Source organism: Pseudophryne corroboree, chromosome 4 (genome assembly GCF_028390025.1).
Source record: "Pseudophryne corroboree isolate aPseCor3 chromosome 4, aPseCor3.hap2, whole genome shotgun sequence".
Lineage (NCBI taxonomy): Eukaryota > Metazoa > Chordata > Amphibia > Anura > Myobatrachidae > Pseudophryne > Pseudophryne corroboree.
This window is the reverse complement of record NC_086447.1, coordinates 673,883,213-673,899,735: the sequence shown is the minus strand read 5'-3', so window position 1 is coordinate 673,899,735 and position 16,523 is coordinate 673,883,213. Positions and strand designations below refer to the sequence as shown.

Genomic DNA, 16,523 nt, shown 5'->3' with positions numbered 1-16,523 from the left:
ATCTTCCAACCACATTTATCAACTTGCTTGATTATGAACTAATCGATTTTGAACAGAATATTATTAGGTAATGAAGTGTTTTTAAATAATAAGTGTTGCAACATTTTGCATAAACATATCACTGAAAGACTATCGAACCAAAACAGACACCTTCTCATTTTAAATAATTGAAACTATGAAAGACCTGTTCAGGAATATCTCAAACCAATGTGATTTACATTTCTTAAGCCATAGGGGTTCCAATATGAAACTGTGCAACCTAACTTTATTAAATGGAACCACTTTTTGAGGTCATACAGTATCTGCCAGGATCCAGTCATGTGACTGGCACTCAGGATCCCGGCGGTCACCGCGCTGATGCCGGGATCCCGTCCGCTTACCAGCCCGACAGTCTATATGCCAACTGACAGGGACTATTCCCACTCATGGGTATCCAAGACACCCATAAAGTGGGAATATAACCTGTTGCTGGCACTGTGAGCTATCGAACCAACTGCATGGTGAGCGCAGTGAGCCCTCAAGGGGCATTGTTGCGCTCGCCCACTCGCCATTATTCTGCTGCAGGGATCCCGGGGTCAGTATGCTGACCTCCGGGATCCCCAGCACCGGTCTCCCAGCCCCAACCCATATCTGCCACTTTGCGTTGCGTCTCAGAAGGATTCATTACTGTGTAACACTTACACAGTTATTTAGGTATTAGGAAGAGGAGTGACTCAGCAATACAGCATCATTGACACTGCTTTCCATATTGAGAAGCACCGTGGCATCCCTAATCTGATATGTCAGGAACGGGAGCTGCTGCACATGTCCAGCAATGGCAGCTCATGCCACATGCCATTGTAGTAGCTCAGGCAGGACTCAGTTGGCACAGAGTGAACCTAGTGAGAAAGGATGGCAAGAAGAGAATAAGTAAATTAATGCACAGTGCCAAGTCAGACACAGAATAACTAAATAATACAACTTTTTTTTGTTCTTGTATTAAAAAAGAACATGTATTCTGCAGTTACCTAATTTTCTCTGTGTAAGTACAGTACTTCATTCAAGTTTGCCATAAAATTAATTGGGGGAACTAATGTTTGGCATATTATGAACTGTGGGGACTATTATTTTGCATGAAGCTGAAGTGGAAGAACTTCATTCTGTGCGTGTTCTGTCTGGCATAATACTGTGAGCACTAGAGTAATGTCTGATGTTGACATGAATTTAAAAAAAATGAAGATTTAAAAAAAACTTAGAGAATACAGATGAAGCTTGAAAACTTTACTTCCAAACTAATGGTCATAGAAATACAAGTTCTGGTGAGGAATTGGTACTGCGACCAAAAACTAGTGAGGGGAGGGTGGGGCATTTCTAAAGCACGCTGGCATAGGCCTCGGTGGATTCCAGGGAGTTCAGTGGAAATATAACCAAGCCTCCACAATGCTCTGACCATGCCCGCTCTCTGCATGTGCCACAGCATAGCCACACCACAAGTAGTGGGTACTCTTGGGAACACCCAAGTCTAATAAAAGAATATATACATATGTATTAATTTAATAATCACAATAAAATAATGTTCTCACTTCACAATGAAGCATAAGCCTGAGAGACCTGGACATTTTCAGTTAAATCCACCATACATTGTCAGTTATAGCTTAGCCTTTGAGGTTTGAACACTGCTTTATATATCTAGACCACCATACTGAGTCCATCATCTCACACATAATAAAAGCTACATAACCCATATAGGTTTTGGACATTGATAATATAATTGTTAGTCCAATTGGACATTGTTAAACCTGCTTGCCATGAAGAACTTGACATTCCACAAATAATTGTTGGTATGATTAATTCCATTTGTAGATTTGACATGGAATACTACAGTATATTTTTCTTTATACACACACATTTTACTGTAGGAACATTCTACCCACACTCTTACCCTTCCTAATACCTACTTTGACTTATAAAAATTAACTTATTACTTCCTTTCCCATCCAATCTATTCATTTCATACATTAACACACTAAATAATACAGAAACTTTTTAATTTGTACATGTTATCTGATTATTTAGTCTTTCTATTTCTCTTATGTCATTCACTATAGAAATCTGAACCTTGATGCACAACTTTCAGATTACATATTTCATAAACTTGAACTAGGCTGTTGCTAATAATGTCTGATTGGCCGAATTGTAGCTCATCACAACAGTACAAACTAAGCAGGCATTTTATATGCATCTTTGCAAAAACAAACTTAGTGCTCACTACATCTCTGAACTGCCAGTGTCTAACTTCTGCATTGTATTTGCAATGTTATCAATGTTATTATTGTTTATTTTTAAGAACAAACTTACTACTCAATGTGGGCTTAATTATGAGTTGCATGTAGGTCCATGTGTGACCATATCAATAATTCACTTGATTTGCCAATGGAATGCTAATGTGACTACTACACATATGCTTATTATACACTGTCCCATTGTGTTCCAGCAGCTAGTATTGGAACTTTCATTTACATACTGCATGCCATGCGGTGTGCAAGAAATCTATCCGATTTGTAATAGACATCTCACTGGCATAATTACAACTCAATATATAGTGTAACTCTGACAACAGGCCCACAACACTCAACTGATGCTCCCACAAGATGGTTCTCATGCATGTATACACACAGTTGCTGCTCAACTGATACACAGGATTTCCTGTTTCACTAAGGGTGGGATGTATTAACATACATCGCTGCCCCTCGCCGCCCATCACAGCGATGTGGATTGCATATGTACTAACATATGCGATCAACATTGCAATGCAGTGATGTAGGCCCCCCGCAATACCTGTGAGATGGTGTGCGGAGGGTCTTCGTCACCTCCCTGGGCTCTCCACACTCCCTGTATACCAGGAAGCAGCAGCAGGCTGTCCCAGGTGCCTCCTACTCCACCATGCAGCCAGAAGGACCTCCAGCTGCATTGCTAGGGGGAGGAGGAGTTTACCTTTTGGGTCCAGGCTTCCTGGAGGAAGGTATGCCAGGGGGGAGGCTTCTGCGGCAGGGGGCGGAGGAGGCGGTGGGTTGCAGTGGCTAGCTATATGAAGCCCATAGGCTTCTATAGGGTATCACCATCCAAAGATGGCGATACCCTGGTCGGCAAAAACCCGGCGGCCGGGTCTCAGTACATTTGAAAATGCGGTAAAACCCCCGAAAACTTACATCCCACCCACAGAGAGAATTGGCCAAGATCTGTCTGACACAGAATTCCCCAGAGGTACGTAAAGATGTGTACAGTATATTCACTAGAGTGCATGCACAGTCATTATCCTTGGGAGGAAACTACTGTAGCAAAGCTATTGGTTCCCTCATTTCTCTGAATGGCTCATTCTTCTTCCATAATGAATTAGGACTTTCAGCAATACAATGTTGACATAGCAGTAGGAATCCCCAAACATGTCAGGATGGCAACTAATCATAGCCACTTGCAGCCTCTATGTTGAAGTACTTCCCACAATCCATGGCAAAGACGTGGAGTCAATGACCAAATAACAATGGCAGCCTTGTCTTCTCCTGTACAGCTAATTAAAATATGAGGTCCCAGGCTACTATCAGACTTGTCCATGAGCTCTCTCCTCTTTCCCTCTTCAGGCACATGCTACTTCTTGAACTTTGCTAGCACCTCTTGGTCTTGCAGTGCATTGAGCAATACACAAACACACTCCAGTGCACTGCCACTGTACTTTAAAGTTAAAGCAATTTAATTTATTTTTCAACAATACAGTAAATATTTCATATTGCTTTGGAAGTCAGTGTTCTGGCAGTGGACAATAGGAAGTGCTGGCATAAGGTATAGTACACAGCTGTCTGTTGACACTGCTGTCCAATCACAATTTTGTGGACAGCCCATGGTAAATATCTGCATCCTTGTACATCTATCTTTTGTATGAAGTGCTAATATTCAAGCAATACTCCAGTTTATGGATTACAAAAAATAACTAGGACAAAGCAATGTTTTGACCAAAAATAAATAAATAAATAAATAAATAAATACATTTTACACCAGTGGCTTAGTAGTTCAGTTAATTATCAATAGATTATGTTCTGGTTTTAATTTAATAGTGGGAAACATTAAACTGAAATCATTGGACATTTCATAGTGAAATTAAACACAGAATCTGTCTTTAGAAAAAGCCTTCTCCTGGGTATTTTTTTGAATTTATTCAGTAGAGCTAATTGTATCTAATAACTGCATTTAGTGAAATGACATGCACTGTGAAATTTGTTTTAATGTATTACCCTGTATGTCAAATCATTTCATGTATATTAATGTTGATGCAGTAAATAATATACAGCACTATATCTATCTATGTACTGTATGTTAATAAAATCTAATTCAAATAGCAAGGGACTGAATAATTAAAATAAACAACCTGATGCATGAAAATGCTGAAAAATACTGTATAAATAGAAAATGGGAAACATTTCTGAAATCTACTTCATTGGTATATAACATGCAGATAAGATAATATTGTCCATAGCAACCACTTCTTTAAAATAGCTGTAAACATGATCTATATACCCCTTTCACATTGCACAAATAACACGGTATATCGTCGGGGCGACACGGTTCGAGGTGCGGTGTGAAAGGGATATGTTACAATTTGCTGATTCGACTGACCCTCTATTTCAACCCGGGAATATAGCAGGGTTATCCCCGTGTTGAAGTGCAGTGTGAATTGGTTGCCGGGTCGATGCGACCTGGGACCCGTTCACACTATAGGGAGAGGCGGCGCTATTGGGACAGGTGGCGCTTTGATATGATCTGATCTCCAAGCGCTGGCAGGGAGCCACCCATTGCTCTCCGGATTGCAGCGCATGTGACGTCACGCAGTTGCCGCGGCCTGCCCCCGCACGGTTTGGGCACACCTGAGTTGCCAGCCCTGCCCGCCCAAAACAGCAGCTCAACGCCGCTGGCCCGCCCCATCCCGCTCAGCGAACCCCTCTTCCTGTCAATCAGGCACAGGCAATCGCTGGGCTGAGATGCCGATCGCATCTCTGGCTTGAGCCAGTGCACTGCAGTTCAGACCTGATTATCTGCTGTGCAAAAATGCACAGCAGCGATCAGGTCTGAATTAGCCCCATAGTACAGACTCAGCAATGGCTGAATAAAAGAGCAGCAGCAGCTTTTGTGGAACACTTTACTTCCTAAGTTGCCTCAGGATGAACAACCTCTGCTGCACCTTTTTTACAGTAGAGTCGATGTTGGAACTACATTTCAAGTCCCGAGAAAATGTGGTCCCCAGGAACTTAAATGAGTCCACCAACGACACCAAACTATCAGCAAACACAAGCAGGGGTACAGTGGCTGACTTCCTCCTAAAGTCTACCACCATCTCCACTGTTTTGAGTGGATTTAACTCAAGGTAGATGCTTCTGCATCACACTGCCAGCCGGTCTATTTCCCGTCTATGGGGCAGATGTATTAACCTGGAGAAGAGATAAAGAAGTGATAAAGCAGTGATAAGCGCAAGGTGATATTGCAAATGCCAATCATTACAGATTTGAAAAATGTCAGTTAGGAGCTGATTGGCTTGTGCATAATCACCTAGCACTTATCACTGCTTTATCACTTCTTTATCCTTCTCCAGGCTTAATACATCTGCCCCTATATGCAGACTTGTCCCCATCCTTGATTAGACCAATGACTGTGGTATAATCTGCAAATTTTATAATTTTTACTGGTTGTGCCTCCAAGGTGGAGTCATTTGTGTACAGAGAAAATAGCAAAGGGGGAAAGGACACATCCCTGGGGGAACCCAGTGCTAATTGTTTGCGCACATTAGGTAAATCCCCCCACTTTCACGACCTGCTTTCTGTCTGACAGGAAATCGACAATACAGGAGCAAGTAGCTTCCGAGACCCCCCTGGTTTAATTTGAGGAGCAGAACACTAGGAACAATTGTGTTGAATGTCAAGCTGAAGTTGACAAACAGGACCCTCGCATAAGTACCCAGCAGGTCCAAATGCTGCAGAATATAATATATGAATTGTTGTCACATTTATAGGCCGAGCCTAAGGTAATTCAGAATAGTAAACCATACTTACCATTTAGGGGTGAGATATTTCGTGGCCCAAAATGGCTGTCTCACCTTTTGCATGCTCCTGATCATCTCCATAAAACAGCTTAAATTCTCCACAACTGACCTATGAATCATCATAAATATCCAAGTACTTACCTTTAACTTGTACTACTCTACGCGGACATCTCATTATAACCAAAGGATTGCATTCCTGCACTGAGATACACACTAGATTGAATCCTCTGCAACTCTCTACTGAGAAGTCCTTCAGTTTGTAATCTGCTGTACTCTGCATTGGACATCCCAGACTACAACCTATATTTGGCTCCATCCAGCCCCTCATTTAGTAATCATCCACCTCTGTTCTTTGAGCAACAAATAACTCTGACTTCTTGCATCTTTCAACTAATATCAGTATATTCAGGCTCTGAATGGCTTAAGGGTCACCATTTCAAATTGCAGGATCCCAGCCATTCTACAGGACAAAGGCTATCACTAACCCCACAAGAAATCTACTTCAAATGCCTCTAACACTGAGACTTTTCACACCTCCACAATAGGAATTGTATTCTAACACCTTTCCACAATCTTGATTTGTTCCGGAATAATTTACTAAATCAGCAACAGAAAAGTAAAGTTATTTTGTTTATCACTTGTTTCAAATATACACATTGGATTATTGGAGCAGCAATAGGTTATAGCAATAACTCTGTTCATGTACCCATCATAATTTTTGGTTCACATACCGAATTGGGGAAAATAATATATATATATATATATATACACACCAAATCTGAGGGCGCTAATGACTTCTTAATCTATTACAGACAGTCACAATAATTTAAAAAATTTATTCATAAAACACAATGTTATCTCCATTTCATAGTGTCAACAACATTATCATCATACAGGATGGATTTTCAATCTGACATATATAGATTTCAATATACACCAATTAGTTTAGATAAAATACAAAACCCAATTTCAATATAAACCAATTAGGTTTAATCAGATGTAGAACCCGACGCGTTTCGTCCCTTAGGACTTCCTCAGGGGTATTAGATCAAAATATGTCGGAAGCTAATAACTCCAGACGAATTCCATATTTATAAAATCAAGATAAGCCTACACCAATAATAGACCAATCAAACTCATAGACTGATACCAAAGTGACTTATTCCTTTGACCATTATTTATGAAAATGGTCAATAAGAATGGAGTGGGTCTAAACGTTTATATCAGACCCATATACTGTGTGTTTTCACGCAACACTGGATAAATGTAAATTTTATTGGCCTCAAATCATGTAGATTGAGTGCTTCAATGCTGCCTCCTCTCTCAAAATCCAGTGAATGACTGAGAGTGGTAATAAGTCCACTTATTTAAATAAGTGGACTTATTACCACTCTCAGTCATTCACTGGATTTTGAGAGAGGAGGCAGCATTGAAGCACTCAATCTACATGATTTGAGGCCAATAAAATTTACATTTATCCAGTGTTGCGTGAAAACACACAGTATATGGGTCTGATATAAACGTTTAGACCCACTCCATTCTTATTGACCATTTTCATAAATAATGGTCAAAGGAATAAGTCACTTTGGTATCAGTCTATGAGTTTGATTGGTCTATTATTGGTGTAGGCTTATCTTGATTTTATAAATATGGAATTCGTCTGGAGTTATTAGCTTCCGACATATTTTGATCTAATACCCCTGAGGAAGTCCTAAGGGACGAAACGCGTCGGGTTCTACATCTGATTAAACCTAATTGGTTTATATTGAAATTGGGTTTTGTATTTTATCTAACCTAATTGGTGTATATTGAAATCTATATATGTCAGATTGAAAATCCATCCTGTATGATGATAATGTTGTTGACACTATGAAATGGAGATAACATTGTGTTTTATGAATAAATTTTTTAAATTATTGTGACTGTCTGTAATAGATTAAGAAGTCATTAGCGCCCTCAGATTTGGTGTGTATGTAATATTTTTGAATTCTTGCTGACGAAGGATTCTTCTAGAGGTGCTGCTTATATATCCCAAGCGCAATTTGGTACCATTTTTGCTCATATATATATATATATATATATATATATATATATATAGCTTTCTCTCCCTCTCTCATCATCATCATAGGCAGCTCATACTTATAGTAATCTGTCATTGATGACCCAATGTATACGTATTACTCCAGCTTCATTCTTTCACTCCGCCCACTACATTCCGCAGTTCCTATTACACCATCACAGGTGTCTACCCTCCAATCCCTTGGCATTTTAAAAAGAAAACACAGGCGCATTCGTGGGAAGTGAGGAGGCCGGAAACTTATTTTCCCCGGCAACCACCTAAGTCTTTTGCCCACCAGCTCACCCCCAGCTTCAAAGAACAATCAAATAGAAGTGATACCCAAAAGACGGCTCTGTGCTTGGAAGAACAGAATTGTCAATTCTCGCTTGGTATCTCCCATATCAAGAGCGTCTGCCCCTAACATAAAGAAAACTGAAGGCCCTCTGGTATACCCAATCAGGTCAGTCCTTTGTAATGCCAGATCTAGAAGAAACAAGACTGCAACAATAGCTGACCTTATTGAATCTGCAGATCTAGCCTGTATTACAGAGACCTGGCTAGATAAAAATGCAGCACCTATATTGGAGGCTGCAGTCCCAACAAACTACTCTGTCATCCACAACCCAAGACTGGACAGCAGAGGTGGCGGGGTCGCTATCTGCTTCAAAAAAGACCTTCAACTTCGGGTCCACCCTATTGAAATTACTCGCTCATTTGAGTGCATTGCTGCCTGGAGTTCGACAGGATTAGGTTTCAGAGTACTTCTCATTTACCGCCCCCCTGGAGATGGAAAGATATTTCTACAAGAAATTGCAGACACTGTTGCTGGCCTGGTTCTGGAACATCAAAGATGGCTCAACCTCTGGGATTGCAATGCATGGGTGGATGATGAGCTCTCTCGTCTTGGCCAAGACCTCCTGTGCACAATGAATGGTCTGGGCTTCACACAGGTCATTCCTTCTGCCACACATAAAAGTGGTCACACTCTTGATCTTGTCTTTCAGATTGGATTAGAAGTCACTGACCTAAAAATATACCAAGTCATCTGGTCAGACCACCACGCCCTTTGATTCTCAGTTGCAACCCCTCAAATAAAATCTCTGCCCGTGGAGTTGACCAGGTATCGTCCCAGGAGGGGTATGACTCCCCAGGCTCTAACAGCAAATCTGGATCTCTCTGCTATACTGGGTGCCTATTAAGATCCCTGTTCCCTAGTCCATTATTATAATAGGGATGTTATGGCTGCAATTGAAATTATCGCCCCTGTGCGTATGAGACCTCGTAAACCACAACGTCAAGCTCCCTGGTTCAACAACAGTGTTAGTGAGCTCAAGAAAAGGGGGCGTAGACTGGAAAGACGATGGAGGAAGACTAACCTAGTGCATGACAAAATAAAACTAATAAAGCATAACGAAGAATATCAATCGACTATCACCCATAAGAAATCACAGTTTATGTCAAATGAGATCACGGCAGCAAACAATAGGCCAGCTCAACTTTTCCGCACAGTGGAGATGCTTTACAAGCCAGCATGCCTGCAGACTGATGAAACCCTCTCCCAGGCAAGATGCAACGAGTTTGCAGACTTCTTTGTAGATAAAATATCCACCATTCGGGCTGGAATCTCCACAGTGCCATCAAAGGAGTGTCAAACTACAAAACCTGCCAATATAAAAGACACCTGCCTTCATGGACCAGCTTTAACCCAGTGGATGTAAAGGGCATTGCTGAAATTGCTCTGATTTTGCGTCCCACCACCTGTGATCTGGACCCTGCCTCAACCAAGTTTCTAATAGTTTGTATGGATATACTGTAATTGGGCCTGTCTTTTCAATAATTGTTCAATGCTCTTTGCAGACAGGCATATTTCCTGGACCCCTAAAGGAAGCAATTGTTACACCTCTTCTTAAAAAAACTATTTTAGATCCTGACTGCATGACCAAGTATAGACTGGTATCAAACCTTCCTTTTCTAGGAAAGGTTATTGAGAAAGTGGTTGCAAATCAACTGGAAACCCGCCTGACAACCCATGATATTTATGATCCATTCCAACCAGGATTCAGGAGAAGACATAGCACTGAAACAGCCCTGGTGTGTGTTAAATGATCTTCTAATGGCAAGAGACAGAGGTAACTGTTCAATGTTAATCCTTCTGGATCTCTCTGCAGCATTTGATACCATGGACCATGGGCTTCTGATTGAGCGACTGATACATTTTTGTGGACTAGATGGCACAGTCCTAAGCTGGTTCAAATAATTTCTCACAGGCAGGTCACAGAGAATATAGTCTGGATTATACTCATCACCACCAGTGCCATTGTCATGTGGTGTCCCACAAGGTTCTATACTATCCCCCATGCTTTTAGCAGTATACATGCTCCCGCTGGGTGAAATAATCAGGCGCCAGGGGCTAGTCTACCACTGCTATGCAGATGATACACAACTGTACTTGTCCTTTGCTCCGGGCACTGATAACCCAATAGCAACCCTAAATGGCTGTCTAGCTGAACTCCAGGAGTGGATGAGTGCTAGTTGGTTGCAACTGAACCCAGTTAAAACAAAGGTTCTTATGATAGGGCCGCAACATCAAAGGACAAGACTGCAGCATAGCCAACCAACTGGACTTACACTCGGGGATTCAGAATTACAAACCACTGATTGTGTGCGGAATCTTGGCATTGTGCTGGATGGTGGCTTGACACTTAAACATCAGATATCAGCCACAATCAAATCCTCATTCTTTCACCTGAGGAACATAGCCAGAATCAAGCACTTAATTCCCTCAGATGATCTGCCAAAAGTCATCCATGCATTTGTATAATCTCGATTAGACTACTGTAATGCCCTCTACCTTGGTCTCCCAGCAAAAGAATTGCACCGCTTACAGCTGGTGCAAAACACAGCTGCCAGGCTGTTAACCGACCAGCCCTGTTCTAGCCACATAACATACTGTACTCCCTTCACTGGCTGCCTGTAAGATGGCGAATCATCTTCAAGATTGACTTTCTGAGTTTCAAATCACTACATGACCAGGGCCCAAGGTACCTGAAGCAGCTACTGACCCCATACTGCCCCATTCGATTACTGTGATCTGTAGATGAAGGACTTTTAGCAGTACCTAGAATCTCCCATAATTCATCTGGGGGTCGAGCTTTTAGTCATGTGGCTCCGACTCTATGGAACTCACTTCCCCGCACAGTGCGAGAGGCCCCAACTATAGAATCCTTCAAAAGTAGACTCAAGACTTTCCTTTTTACTCAAGCAGTCCCAGAATTGTCCCTTTAGTATCTCCATGCTTCTGTATTTTATGAAAAGCTGTTCTGTACTTCATTATTTTCTGTACTATATTATGCTATGTATCTGTTAAGCACCTTGAGTCCTATTGGAGAAAGAGCGCTATATAAATAAAATTATTATTACTACAAGTCCACTCCAGATACAGTGTAAGGAAATCCAAGACTTGGTTATAGTAGCAATTAAAGGACAGTGTATACCTGTTACAATAGCATATATAAATTATATTAGAAGACTAATAAATAAATGCAACAAGCTTTGCAAATAGGCTTTTTTTCTCAATCATCTCTGACTTTCAGTAACTTTAATAACTGTATCCACTGAGGTGGTGGCCCTTTTGGGAGAGACATTTTCACATTTAAAGCAGGCAGGGGAGAACGGCAACCCCCTGCCAGGATAGCAGACTTGCAGCTGTAGCAGCAACGGTCTGGGGGGGAGGGGGAATCCGCTGACAAAGAGCAGAACCCCTGACAACGAGCAGGTACTGGGCATAATATGTGTAGGAATAATGTGGTGACAAGGGCATTACTGTATGGGGCATAATATGGTGACAGGGGCATATCTGTGGGGGCATAATATGGTGTTAGGGGCATTACTGTGGGGACCTAATACAGTGCAAGGGGCATAATTTGGTGTTATTCCATAAGTGCATAGAATTCTTTAAAAAAAAAAAAAAATATATATATATATATATATATATATATATATATATATTTATTTTTATTTTTTTCATTTATACATATATTTTTCTGGGGGGAGGAGCTACCTATTTTGTCAGTTCTGGGCCCCACAATTTCTGATGGCAGCCCTGATTCTGTGTGCAATGCAGTAAGATGGAGTTACTTTTATATTTACACATAAGGATAAAACACCAGTTTTTTATTTCTAGAATTATTTACATGGCAGTAAACAAGGCTAATTAATGTAATTATGATGCAGGATTATGGACAAACTGGTAGAGTACTATCAGCACTTAAGCAGTGTTCCGTGGTTCGTATTTACTACCATGCATCAGTAGTGTATAAAGGCCCTCATTCCGAGTTGATCGCACGGTAGCGGTTTTTAGCTGCCGTGCGATCAGATAGTCGCCGCCTATGGGGGAGTGTATTTTTGCATAGCAAGGCTGCGTTCGCTTGTGCAGCCGAGCTATGCAAAAACAGTTTGTGCAGTTTAGGAGTAGGTCTGGACTTATTTACCCACTGCAATAACTTCAGCCTGTCAGGTCCCGGAATTGACATCAGACATCTGCCCTCCAAATGCCTCAACACGCCTGCGTTGGACTCACCACTCCCCGAAAAAAAGTCAGTTGACGCTCGGATCCGCATTCTGCCTGTCAATCTTATTGCGTTCGCCGCTGCAAAGTTTTTCTTCATAGTTCTTGTCGTTGCCCAGCGAGGGGCGTCGCCGAGTAACGACGCACCTGCGCATTGCGACCGCAGCGCATGTACAGTTCTGACCCGATTGCACGGCTGCGAAAAAGTGCAGCATGTGATCGGGTTGGAATGACCCCCAAAGTGAAGATGTGTATAGGTTCAGTCACTTTAATTAGAAGGAAAATGGAGAACATATTCCTCTGGAACACAAACGTGATTCTGCTGTCAAATATCTGCATGTGGTATCTTGACAGAGGAATATTTTTGGTTTGACAGGAACACTGCTTCTTATTCACTGTTCTGCAAGACTGATTGAATGTTCCTAATCATATCCTCTCTTTAGAACTCCATGTTATTTTCTAATGAGTTTATGATGCTGCCTAATCAGTAACCAATTTCATTTTTAGACATTTTGGAACTTATTTAATTTATGAAGCATATGAAATGAAATTTTGACCTTAAATTAATCTTTCTTGATAAACATTATGAACAAACATTGGGCCTAATTCAGCAAGGATCGCAAAGCATAAAAAATAGTTAAAAAAAGAGTAAAAACGCAAAATCTGCGACTAAAACAGCAAAAACTGAGAAAAAAATCCAACTTCTGAGACTTAGCAAAAACTGCGTATGCACTATGAAAAGTAAGCATGTAGGGGGCGTACTAAAGGGCTGGACTCGCAAAAACTATGAGCAGGGGTGTGTTGTGGGTCGTGTTGTGGACGTATATGCTGATGGTCGGTGGATGGTGCATACACAATTTTTACAACTGATCGCACATTTCTAATGTGCAGTTTCTGAGTGACTACAGGTCTATAGTACCTTAAAAACTGCACAAGCTGACCTCAGTTGTAGACTGCATGTATACTGCAATCATTGCTTCATTACACCCAGCTGAAGAAGCTCACACCTCAGACCTCAAATCACTTCATTCAGCTGTATTGAAACTTCTAAACATGTAAGGGAGCTTTAAATTCTGTTACACATGTTTATTTAAAAAATATAGGTTAGTAACCTAATTGTTTTTACACTTACTAACAATCGAGGTTTGACAACCACACTATTTTTTAAAAGCAAACGTTAATTAACATTTCCAAGCATTTTGTTTTGTAAGATCTGCTTAATGTCTTTTAGCTTCCTAACAGTTTTTTAATGCTTTTTAAGCAACCAACACATTTTTTGTTAATAAAACATACCCACGTACATTTGGTTATTTATTTATTTTTTATATCGCCACACCCACAAACATATGTTCAACAACAGCAATGCCATTTTTTGGGGGGCCTGGAAAGTAGGTTGTGCAATATTTGAGGTTAAAACACAGTTGTTTGCAAAAATTGCAACATCAGAAACATGTAAGCAAATAATTAGTAAAATTGTAAATTTATACGCAAATAATTCGTATTTTTTAAGGTCTTCCCAATATTTGCACATTTCACAAGCCCACCTTGTTTTTGTAACTTTAAATTAGTGTTGCAGTTTTTCCGTTTGGGCGTGCTTTCACAATTTTGCGATTGCTCGCAATTTTTGCAAATTTGCAATTTTTACAATCCTTTCTGAATTGGCCCCATTGTCAGTAAAAATATACACAATCCATAATTATTGAAATGGCATATTGAGAAACAGAGGTTAAGATTACAATTACAGAAGGCAAATGTTATAACTTGAAAACTTTATTTTTACATTTTCTCTAATTAGGCACAACAGACACTAAGCCTTACTATGTATTTATTGAATTAAGACACGCAGGTGTTAATTAGTTTAAAACATAGCTTGATCTGGAGAGATTTCAATACAGAATAATTTAGTATTTTTTAATTATTTTATTCTGAGTCTCAGCATGTGGTGTGTGAGCTATGTGTTCTAAGTCTCCTTTGATGTTGATAGTCTCAGTCTCATAACAGATGCTCAACTTCGATCTGCTTGCTATTTACAAGTACAGCAGGGATTCATCTTGTTCAATAAATGTAGTACCAAAGGCACTGTTGAGATCAATTCTGAGGCTTCCCGAGGCTGGGTAGAATTGTGTGGTTGCCAGAAGCCAATCAAAGTGTTGGTTTTACAAATACAGTATGAGTGTACTTTGAAAATATCCTTCAACAACCTATGGGCTCATGTAGTTGAGCATCATGTAAATGGGACAGTCTAGCATTCTTTAAATGAACTATGTTCAGGAGCACAATAATACAGGTTTAGCCTATTGGTCAAATGTGCTCACTTGGTTCCTGTATCTGAGTGGCACACACTGCCGATGTTGAATGCAATGGAGCAATTTTTTTCTTCTGCATATGCATCTGTGTTGCTTTGTTACAATTGTGGTGACCAGGAGATGCACAGTCTCAGAAATGTATTGGCTGATCCTGGTGGTGACAGGGAGGTAGCTCAGTGGATAGAAACATATAATTTGATGGCAGATAAGAACCACTTGGCCCATCTAGTCTGCCCTAGTGGATGCATTGTAAATAGCCAATCTTATGGATGTGTTTTGGAAGTGGTACAGCTGTGTCACTGAAAGTGGTTGAATGTAGAGGAACTGCTGACATATGAGGCAACACTCTGAAGGAGAAACTGCAGCTGTCACAGGGCTGGTGCTAGTTCCCATGGTTTCAACTGATGATGTATCTAATGATGCACCAATCAGTATTTCAGTTTCTACGGATACTGACAGTGGATGTCTCAGTACTTGTACATTTAAATGCATGTAGTGGTATACAGCCTCCATTAACTTCTTTGTTTCTCCATACTCTTTATACAGTACACTGCTTCTCTATCTCCTGCATTTTCATAAACCTCTCTAAGTTCCCTCAGGGTTTGGTATGATCTATCAAATTACCTACCTCCCATTCACTCCTTGTTGTCACACTGTGGATTCTCATATCCTCTTAACTTAGCCAGCACTGCCAATTCACTGACTATCATGTCTCCACATGTCAGTCATCTCAGGGTGTTCCTGTTTATTCATCTTCAGTATGATGTTCCTGCTGCATGGTTGCAGACATCTTGCCTGAGGTCAGAGGACACAATTAAAGCCAGTTACAGAGACCTTACTACTCACGTGTCCAATTCAGGTGTAGACTGCCCTATATAAACCATTCCCAGGCACCTGTACTTTGCCAGTTAAACTTGCAATCTTGGAATACACTTGTTCTTTGTTCCTGCTCAGCAGCGCTGACTATTGACTGCTGCTTCATTCCATTGTACACCATCAGCCTATGCTCTCCAGATCAGCAATGTGTCACATTATCAGTTACTCACTGCTGCCTGTCCTGTGCACATTCCACTGTGCACATTAAGTACAATTCCTTATCTGGCTTCCAGCTTCCTGCATTTCTGTTTGTGCTCAGTGCTTCCAGCTAGACCAGATGCACATCATTACAGATCCTAGTGCACATCATTACCAGCCTGCAATACCTTTTACTCTGTTACAGTACATGCAGTGTGTCCATCTCCAAGCTCTGTGTTAGTGCTGTTGTGTTGTTCCTGCCATTCAGTTTGGTCCTCAGCCTTCTCTAATTACACCAGTGTGCTTTTCTCCCTCAGCCTACATACCTGCCTGTGAACTTGCCTTGCACATACCACAGACCCTCCAACATGACCCGCCCCACTAGGTACAAAATGCTCTGTTTCTGGACTTCCCTCTTAATTTATGATTTCCATCACCTGTGTTGAACTAGTTAAATGATAAGAAAGCTGTTTCTTCACAGGTGATGGCAATAATAAATTAAGAGGGAAGTCC

The 16,523-nt window shown here is 40.8% G+C and overlaps 1 long non-coding RNA gene across 1 annotated transcript; it reads right to left on the bottom strand.

Annotated features, from left to right (window-relative positions):
* Positions 1-823: 823 nt before the first annotated feature.
* LOC134911690 (uncharacterized) lies at positions 824-16,317 on the bottom strand. The gene is made up of 3 exons (XR_010176769.1): positions 16,199-16,317; positions 15,625-15,791; positions 824-878 (listed from the first exon to the last, which is right to left on the bottom strand). It is a non-coding gene; the product is annotated as an uncharacterized LOC134911690 (long non-coding RNA).
* Positions 16,318-16,523: the final 206 nt, after the last annotated feature.